This window comes from Capsicum annuum, chromosome 5 (genome assembly GCF_002878395.1).
Source record: "Capsicum annuum cultivar UCD-10X-F1 chromosome 5, UCD10Xv1.1, whole genome shotgun sequence".
NCBI classification, from domain to species: domain Eukaryota; kingdom Viridiplantae; phylum Streptophyta; class Magnoliopsida; order Solanales; family Solanaceae; genus Capsicum; species Capsicum annuum.
Window position 1 is genome coordinate 165,640,780 of NC_061115.1, and position 10,230 is coordinate 165,651,009.

The window sequence follows — 10,230 nt, forward strand, 5'->3', positions numbered from 1 at the left end:
GTGAGCGTTGCCATAGATCTATAGCAACGGTTTTAGCGACGATTTTGAGAATCATCGCCATAGACTCATCTATAGCAACGATTATTCTTCCCTCTGATGCAACACTTAATTTTTTTAATTACAACAGATCTAAACCGTCGTTATAGATCTTCTGATGCAATAATTATTTTTTCCAATTGCAACAGTTTCTAATGATGCAATAGATATTTGGCAACGGTTTTCAACCATTGCTAGAACCCATTGCAACTCCTTTCTTATAATATTGCAACAATATTTTAGGCTATCGCAATAGTTTTTGCGACCTACTGCAATGGTATTTTGAAAGTTATTGCAATAGACTAGGTGTTGCACCAACATAATAAAGTAATGAGAAATTAATTATATAATAATAAATATTACACTGCAATATAAACTAAATCACATAGGAATACATTAATCAACTAATCGTAATGCAAAATATCTAACCTATACAAAAAGCAAATATACAATATAATTTCACAATTCAAGAGTCGATATAAGTTTACAAGAAGTTCTGAACGTTCCCTTAAATATGCATTTCAGCAACACCCCTAAAATCTTATCTAGTCTTTCCTACAACTTCTCCTTATCATAGTCAGATGTAATCAATTCAATAGTTGATTTAATATGCAAATACAAAGAGCATGATTATATGTCAACCCCATACTGAAGTGCATTATTTGTATCGATATTGGTGCAAAAGGGAGCAAGACAAAACCTATTCACATCGTTCCTCTATGGACTTCTTCTGACCAGCACCATCAAGAATGACAGTATCATTCTTGGAGATAGTCACCTAAGAAATAAAAGCATGACTAGACTAAAGCAACAGGAAAAAAGATAAAATCCCCCAACAAGACTCACTAGAAATCCCAAACAAGAATTACATTGTGCAAAATTCTCATGCACTTACACTTTCAAAAGAGAATAGAAATATACAAAAGGAGAACCTACTATATCCAAATGGCATAGCAAAACTACTTTTTTACAGGTTCCCAACATCTCAAACTCCATATTTTCAATGCTCAGTCCAAGCTTTTCTGTTACGCCCTACTATATAGCAGAAGAGACATATGTTAGGTGTCATCGAGAAAGCATCAACTATCTTATACATAAGCAAAATAGAATATTTCTCACTTGGCCTCAAGTTAAAATAGTGAGATCTTGCAAATTGTCTCTCCTATTTTCGCCAATGCCCGGTGCTTTGATGGCGTAAACCTATAAACGTTCACCAAAATTATATAATCACCAAATCAAGAAGTTAAACAACAAATAGTAGAGCAAATATAACAGCAACATACCTTGATTCCAACACAAAGCTTGTTCAAAATAAGAGTAGCAAGTGTTTCACGATTAGTTATCCTTTACTGATCAAACAAAAGAGGAAGAGAATTACCTTTAGAGCTAACTCTAATGTTCTCACAACAGTATTAATGCTTGATATCTTTTTCTCGTGAATAAGAATTAGTGGGTCCTCGAGTTCCTGCAAGGCATAGCAGAAGCATAGTGAATTTAACCAAAAAGGAGAATAATGAAACATATGTAAAAAGCGTTAGCACAACACATGTGCAAGCTTAACTAAGATTAGCAAACCAAAACCATAAAGATTTCTGATTCTTCTGATTTGTGATGAAGTATGGTGATATGTAACCCCTATCAAACTTCATCCCTTCAACAATATCTAACTGATTGTCCAGTGTCTTCTCGTCCTGTGTGATAGTAAAAATGAGTTAGCTGCACATCTTTACAACTGGAGGTCTTCCAAGATAGCCTTTATTAGGCACAACAACATCATAATTGTCACTGCAGTAGTCATGAGACTTCCAGCACCAATCCGACCCTATCGCTGGTTGAGGATAATCCCAAAGTGCACATTTAGGTCCCAAGAAAGTAGAGGGTGGGGGATAATCTGAATGGGAGAAAAATCATCCTCTAGAAATAGATTTAAAGCATCAAATCCAAACTGATCAAATTCTTGTTGTGGATCAAAAGAATAGTAATCTAATTGGGTTGCAACACCTAGGTTGTTAATCCCTGCATTATTATCCACTGAAGGAGTGCTTTTGCATTGATCAATCAACTGGTAAACTTTCTCCTACAACACTAGAGTTACATTGAAATCCTACAGAAAATACACCACATAACTAATGAGGATTCAGTGATAAAATTGGTGTGTGAAACTGATAAAGAAAAATGATTTCATGAAAGCTATCTAAAAAGTATGGTCACGAAGTCTCTAAAAGGAGTGACATTCATAAGAGAAAGAGGATAAAAAAAAAAAGCAAACAGATGATCAGACCAAAGCAAAATGTAACACTTCAAAAAGTGGTTAGTCATGACACATCATGTTACGAGGAAAATATTAAGAGGGAAGCAGTTTCAAGTCCAAGATACCAAACTAGCTATATCAAAAAGACTATTAAAGTGGACCTTAGTCAACTACTTTCTTGAGTCTTTAAATCAAAAGGAACAAGAAACAACTAACAAATGGTACAAATAAATTTATTTATATTTTCACATAGACAGAGAAACTCAGTTTTGTAAAGAATAACTGATCCCAGTAGAGATAAAAGGAAAAACATCCTGATAGATTAAAGATCAACAAGAAAATAGTCTAGCTATTATGGTCCTTTGAATACTGAATCCACAATATAGCAGAATGGATGCAAATGGTACATAAAGTTGTCCCTAGCTAATATAGTGTGACAATTTTTTGATTGATACATTATAAGGACTAGGGAACACTGAATAATGTTCACATATTTCAAATTTTGAGGTACTTCTAAAAGAAATTTCTGGATACACCTGTAGACTAATCTCCATAGTCAGCACACTCTGCAACTAGTAACATGGTCATATAATTTTAAAATTTTGTGGTTCAAAAAGAAAAAGAACATTTACAACCATCTTCTGATATGTTCCTTTGAAGAAGGAAACTGGTAGGACAACTCCTAGTTTACTCTCAAAGAAAATCTAGGGGAAAAATAGAATATTCAATAACAGTACTACTCCCAACTTGGGCATAACAAGTTAATTTGAACCAACAACAATATAAATGACAAACCAACCGCATTCTAAAATTGATTCATGAGAAGGTTCGTTCTGTTAGAAACACTACTAGTCAAGAGTCTATCGCATGCCCAAGATAATCTCAAGGAACACAATTACCTTCTAAAAACCAGCAACATCATGTTTCTAAGTAGCATCAACATCATGATTTTTACCATCAGGGTCAGGCTTAGGTGCAGCTGATGTATTGGTAGCATTATCTTCCTCCTCACCAAGCAACAGCCTATAGAGGTCCGATGAGATACGGTTTCCTCTCTGCACACCATGCATTAAGATAAATACTCATGACTAATAGCTTCATGTGCATTAAAACTACATAAAAAGGCTTAAACACAGTAACATACCTAAAACACTAGTATCAACGATTACACACAATTACACCATAATAGACAGCGCAATGCAATTACATTTATAGTGATTCAAGTTTACATGTGTAATAGATCCAAATTGTTTGTAAGCACTTTCTCAAGATGGTTCAACCAAACATAACATTAGACATCACAAATACATAGATAAAAACAAATTTGATCCATTATTCTAAGAATGATATATACCAGATAATATAACAACACGGCACATTGTGGGCAGTAAACAAACTAAAACCACTTGGCACACCCCGCTTAAAAGACATAAGGTTGGTTCTTGCCTACAAAGAAGAGGCAGGGGAAGGCTCATTGAGCTCAGCCTTCCACTTATGAAGCATCTGCTGGACCTTCTCTTCAAGCACCATAGCATTATAAGTTCGACTTTTTTTCCTTGTAGATTGCATGTTAATGAACAGACTCTGCAGATCGTCGACACAGTTCTTCGCCTTGTCCTTGAAGAGCTAGTGTGATGCACCACTCTTTAAACCCTTCCCAATTCTAAACAAACAGAAGAAACCCTTTTAATTCTTCACTTACAAACAAAAAAACCAACGCATACTTATCTTTTATGTTACCATCATTATATGTTCTATTCCACCATCAAGCAGAACACATAAAATAAAGATAACCAATAAGATCACATTATCCAATTTCATGTTAGAAAAAAAAACAATAAAAATTCCACAAAAAATCAAAATTCACACCCACCAAAAGCAACCCAATTTACATCATACCCCCTTAAAACCAAAATCTGGCAAAAGCCACATCAGAAAAAACATAAATTTTCTAGATTCAACAAAAAACCTAGAAAGTCAGGCGATAACCCTAATTATGAGAACCAAAACAACAATTACATCATAAAAATCAACTAAAAATCAAAAGAAAATATATATATATACACACACATATAAAGCAAGGTTAAGAAAATCAGAACATAACATGGAACAAAATACACATAAATTAGTCAATTTTTAAAAGAATGTTGACAAGAACAAAATACACTGACGGTGATCCAAATGTCGATAATGGTGGTAAGACAATTGATTGATCTAAAGAGACATGGATTTTGAGAAATAGTTTTTGATTGATAAGAAAGATAAATAGGGGTTTTTGATGTATTCTATAGGAAAATTTATGTGAAATATTATGGAGGAAATTAAGAAGTATTGCGATAGATAATTTTTCCTGATTAAGCGTTGCCACAGATACTTGTATGGAGACGAATTTAAAAAGTGCTTCTATATATATCTATTGTAGTAGTTTATTTTCAGTAGCAACAGTTATAGAGGTAATAAAATAATTATTTTTTTGTAACGGTTGGAAGCGTTTCCTTAGATACTCTATAGCAATGCATTTACAACCATCACTAAAAAGTCTGTTGCCATAAGCCTAATTTCTGGTAGTGACTAGAAGTCATATATGAAAGAACTAAGGAAGTCAAACAAGCTCATGTTAGTCTATTAGTCTATGAATATGAATTTTTTAAGATGAAAGATAGAGAATCCGTTGAAAAAGTATTTGATAGATTTGGGAAAGTTATTGGTAAGCTGAAAGGAGCAGAAAAGACCTATTTTATAATAGATCAGATCACTAGGATTCTCAATAGTTTGTCTCCTCAATGGTTTTCTAAAATTATGGCTCTTGAAAGTATGAATCTGAATAAGATGACTTATGATAAAGTAAGAGGAGATCTTATTACCTTAGAAAAAGCTCATTTGTTAGGATCAACTGTAAGATGAAAAGAAGAAGACTGTGGACTTTAAAGCCACAAGTGAATAAGAAGATAACTTAAATGAAGATAAATTTGCTCTTATCACTAGCGTAGTTATTGACAACTATAGGAGATACATAAGTCAAAGAAGAGGGAAACCAAATTACTCAAAAGGAAATTAAATTACAAAATACCACAAAAATGAAGGTAAGTTCTACAATGTGGTAAGTATGGTCACATTGTTTATGGTTGTCCAAAAGCAAGAAAAGGTCACTCCAAAGGAGGTCAAAAAACTTTTAGCATTTGGGGAGATGAAGACAACTCTAAAATTAAAAATTACAACATTAGATATGTCTGTTTCATGGCTATTGGAGAATCATGTCAGGTACGAATTAATTTCTGTAATGAATATTCAAATTTTAAAATTTATTGGATCATTTCATTGCTTATTTAGATAAAGTTCAAGATGAAGTTTGTGAAATTAAAAAGAATTTTCTACCAGAAGATATTGATGAATTAAAAATTAAAATCTACGATTTTGAAAAATCTTCTAGTCATAGTATTGCTAAGTCTAATCAGTTGATTAATTCATCTAAGTCAGCTGACAGGGAAACTGAAAGTGATAGATCCACCTATGACGATAAATATTATAGTTTTTAAAGGTTTAAAAGATCAACTAACTCTAATAAGTTAATCAAAATAGCCAGTTATAGTCATAATATTTATCATAGCTATTCAACCACTGAGAAAATACTCTCATCCTTCTTGGTATTACTGTGGTAAATCAGGTCATAAAAATTACAATTGCAGATTTCACTTAAGAAATCCTGACAAATATATTTGGACCCAAAATTGAGTCTACAAATCTAAGTACTAATTCCAAGGGACCCAAGAATACTTGGGTGCCATAAAATAATTGATATATCTATTTTGCAGGAACACCACTCGCGTAAAGGGAGATAGTGCATGCTCAAATTACATGACGAGAAATAAAAAATTATTTAAAGTTATTATAGATCTAGATAGGGCTGATATAAACTTTGGAGTCAACTCTAAAGACAGAGTAATAGGTATTGACACTATTTCTTTTAATGAATCATGTGATATCACTAACATTTATTTGGTCAAAATCTTGAAGCATAATTTTCTGAGTATAAGTCAACTATATGATGTTGGTTTAGAGGTAGGATTCAAAAAAAGATGGATGTATAATTGAAAAGCTTGGAAAACCTCTTCTATCTAGAAATAGACATAGGAATGTATATTTTCTAGACTCTATCTAAAGGGTAGAAGAACATATTTATCAAGCCTCCATATTTGAAGATCCTTAAATTGGCACCAAAAGCTTGGTCATGCAAGCATGAGATTGATTGAAAAACTTGTCAAACATGAGCTTGTTACTGGTCCTTTTAAGCTTGATTACAAGAAAACACATATCCAGGATGTATATCAACTTGGTAAGCAAACTAGAAACTCTTTTCCTGTCAATGATATTATTTTTACTACCAAATAATTACGGTCATTTCACATGAACCTTTTTGGTCCCACTAGAATTGCTAACATTGATGGTAAAAGGTATGTCTTTATTATTAGTTATGATTACTCTTGTTTCACCTGAATTATGTTACTTTCAAACAAAAATGATACCTTACAAAATTTTAAAAATTTCTGTGAAAAGGTTAAAAGGGATAAAGTTTAATATATTTCTTCTATAAGAAGTGATCATGAAGAAGAATTTGAGAATAAAGGGTTTGAGGCCTTTGTAACAATTAAAGCTATGCTCACAATTTCTCTACTCCAAGGTTGTATCAACAAAATGGAATTGTAGAATACAAGGATAGAACTTTTTAAGACATGAATGAACTATGATATGTGAACACTTCTTGCCTCATAAATTCTGAGAAAAAGTTGTAAGTACTGCTTGTCATATCTTAAACTAGTGTGTTATTAGAATAGTTCTGAAGAAAACTCCATATGAACTTTGAAACAATAAACAACCCAACAATGGGCACTTTCATTTCTTTATTTTCAAATGCTTTGTTCATAATAATGGTAAGGATAACATTGACAAATTTGCCTCCATAAGTAATGAAGATATTTTTATGGATTATTCTAACTCTTATAAATCTTACAAACCTTCGATAAAAGCACTCTATGTATTGAAGAATTTTTACATATTATTTTTTATGATTCTAATTGCATTATTAAGAATACAATATTGTATATGTTGAGGATGAACAGAGAAAAACAACTAAAGCTTCATCCACATAATTCGACTCTTCATCAAGTCACTTGACAACTTAGCTGATCAGTTAACTTCTACTCCAAAATATTCATTTGTAATAGACCATTCCAAATGAATAGAGAGGTGAACCTAAATATTCAAAGAAATTCATCATTAGAGATCTCATGGAGGGAATGAAAACAAGAGCTTCTAGCAAGAAAAGTGCAAATGTTGCACTTATTCAAATCAAAAAAGGATAAAGAAGCCTTAGATAATGAAAGTTGGTTCAAAGAAATAGAGGAAGAACTTGATCAATTCAATAAAAATAATGTATGGTCCTTGGTTCCAAAATATAAAAACATCTCAATCATTGGAATAAAATAATTTTTCATAAACAAAATGGATTAATCAAGTAAAGTAGATCAGAATAAATCTCACCTAGTCACTCAAGGTTATTCACAATAAGTAGGAGTTAACTATTATGAAATATTTGCTCCAATAGCAAGGTTAGAATTCATTAATCTTGCTTTCTTATGATTTTAACAAAAGCTTTAAACTACTTTAAATGGATATTAAAAGTGTTTTTTAAATGATTTCATTGATGAACAGGTTTTTATGAAGCAATCTCCTGATTTTGAAAATTCAAAATTTTCCTATTATGTCTTTAAAATTTCGAAGACTTCATGGCTTAAAACAAGCACCCTATTCTTGATATGATAGATTGTGTAATTTTCTAATTAGTCATGATTTACTATGAAAAAATTGGTATTACCATTTTCATTAAATGTACTTCTTTCAAAAATCTTATTATTCAAATTTCTGTTGATGACATTATTTATGGAATACTAATGCTACTTTATGCAAGAAATTCTCCGATATAATGCATAGTAAATTTGAAATAAGTATGATGGGTAAGTTAACCTTCTTTCTGGAACTACAAATTCATCAGTCAACTAAAGAAATTTTTATTTGTTAAAATAAATACACCTAAGAACTTTTTCATATGTTTGGCATGGATGATGCTAAGTCCTTCGATACTTCTATGAGAACCATATGCATTCTTGTTACTGATAATGGAAGTAAGTTTGTTGATGAAACTAAGTATCAAGGTATGATTGACTTACTTTTATACCTCACTGTTTAGTATCTGCAAACGTGCTAAATTTTAATCAGCTCTTAAGGAAACTCATCTGACTGCGGTTAAGTGTATTATCAAATATCTCATTGACACTATATCCTATAGATTATGGCGATCTAAGTCTAATGATTTTGAGCTTAAAGGATTTTCAGATGCAAATTTTGCAAGTGATAAAAATGATAGAAAAAATACAAGTCAAACATGTCAATTTTAGGAAGCTCTCTTATCTCTTGGAATAGTAGGAAATAAAATTGTGTTAATTTCCACCACTGAAACTGAATACATATCTATTAGATTGTGTTGTGATTAATTACTTTGGATGACTCATCAACTTATTGATTTTGATATATGTTCTAAACCTACTAAAATTTTCTGTAATAATTCTAGTGCCATCTATTTGTAAAAAAAAATTATGCATATCATTTTAGAGGTAAACACATTGATATTAGGTATCATTTCATTTGAGATCCTATTTAAAAAGTGATATTGAATTATCCTTTGTTACTACTGATTTTCAGTTAGCCAATAATTTTACAAAACCTCTTCTTAAAGAAAGATTTTGCAATCTTGAAAAATCTCTTGGTATTATTATAAAACCTTTTTGAAAAAGATTTTCCTTGATTTATTTTCCTTTACTATGTGTGTTTAATTATGAGAGTTCTATGCATGTTGTACTTGAATTTAATGACCTTTCTTGACTAATATATTTTCTCTCCTTTTTTGGCGATTGTCACACTATTACTAATTCGGTAATCAAGATACCTTTTTAGTTCCTCCCTTCTCTTCCTCTCTCACATCTTTTCATATCTTTTCTTTCCATCTCTTCATGATATAGTTCTGTCTCTTATTTTTTTGTCATTCATCTCCCTTCTCTTTCTCATGGTCAAAAATCCTAAGTCCTCCTCCATGGATTCTTAAAAATATCTCGCTTTAAAAAAAGGTAAATCTTCTTCTTATGTTTCAATTGATTCTAAAGGATCAGATTAAAATAATTCCATGTTTTATTTAATGCTTCTCGTTCTTCCTCTAGAAAGCATCCTATTCTTCTTGATGACTCTGAGTGCTCTAAGAAAAGATGAAGTTAGACTTTGACAGTTTCCTCAATGTCAAATCTAATTATTGGTGCCCCTCTAATGAATCTCTATATTATTCTATGAAAGAACGCTCAATGGTATATGGCAGAATTATTGATCTTGATCTTTTGGAAACTTTATATTATCTTATTAATCCCTTTTTGAAGTCCAAGGTTGGACAAATCTCTTTTTCTATGCTCCAAAAGTAGCTTATGAACCCTAATTTGACTGTTTTATGATAATCTTGATGAGCTAGAAATCTTGGTATTAGGTAAATGTATTTTTCTTGATTATGCCTTGTTTTACTCTATTTTTGGAATCTCTTACTTTAGTTTATTTACCTCCTCAAAAAATCCTTGACACTATGATTTTGATGGTCTCTTTAAACAAGAAAAAGGCTTATTGCCTTGAAAAATCTGATAACCTTCTATCTACTCTTGGTGCTAAGCATATGTCATCTGAAACTAAGGTCATTGCACGCATTGTGGCTACCACTTTTCTCCCTCTTACAGGTTCTTTCTCTACTCTATCCCAATAGGATACTTTTTTTACCTATTGTCTCCTGTTTAAGTACAAAATTAAGATCTCCTTCTTCATTATTAACTACATGATTGAGGCATCCTTGGATCTTC

At 31.7% G+C, this 10,230-nt stretch overlaps 1 long non-coding RNA gene across 1 annotated transcript; it reads right to left on the bottom strand.

The window, feature by feature from the left end:
- Positions 1–1,155: 1,155 nt before the first annotated feature.
- Positions 1,156–3,335, bottom strand: LOC107872550. Its single transcript, XR_001674910.2, has 3 exons — positions 3,187–3,335; positions 1,415–1,727; positions 1,156–1,236 (listed from the first exon to the last, which is right to left on the bottom strand). It is a non-coding gene; the product is annotated as an uncharacterized LOC107872550 (long non-coding RNA).
- Positions 3,336–10,230: the final 6,895 nt, after the last annotated feature.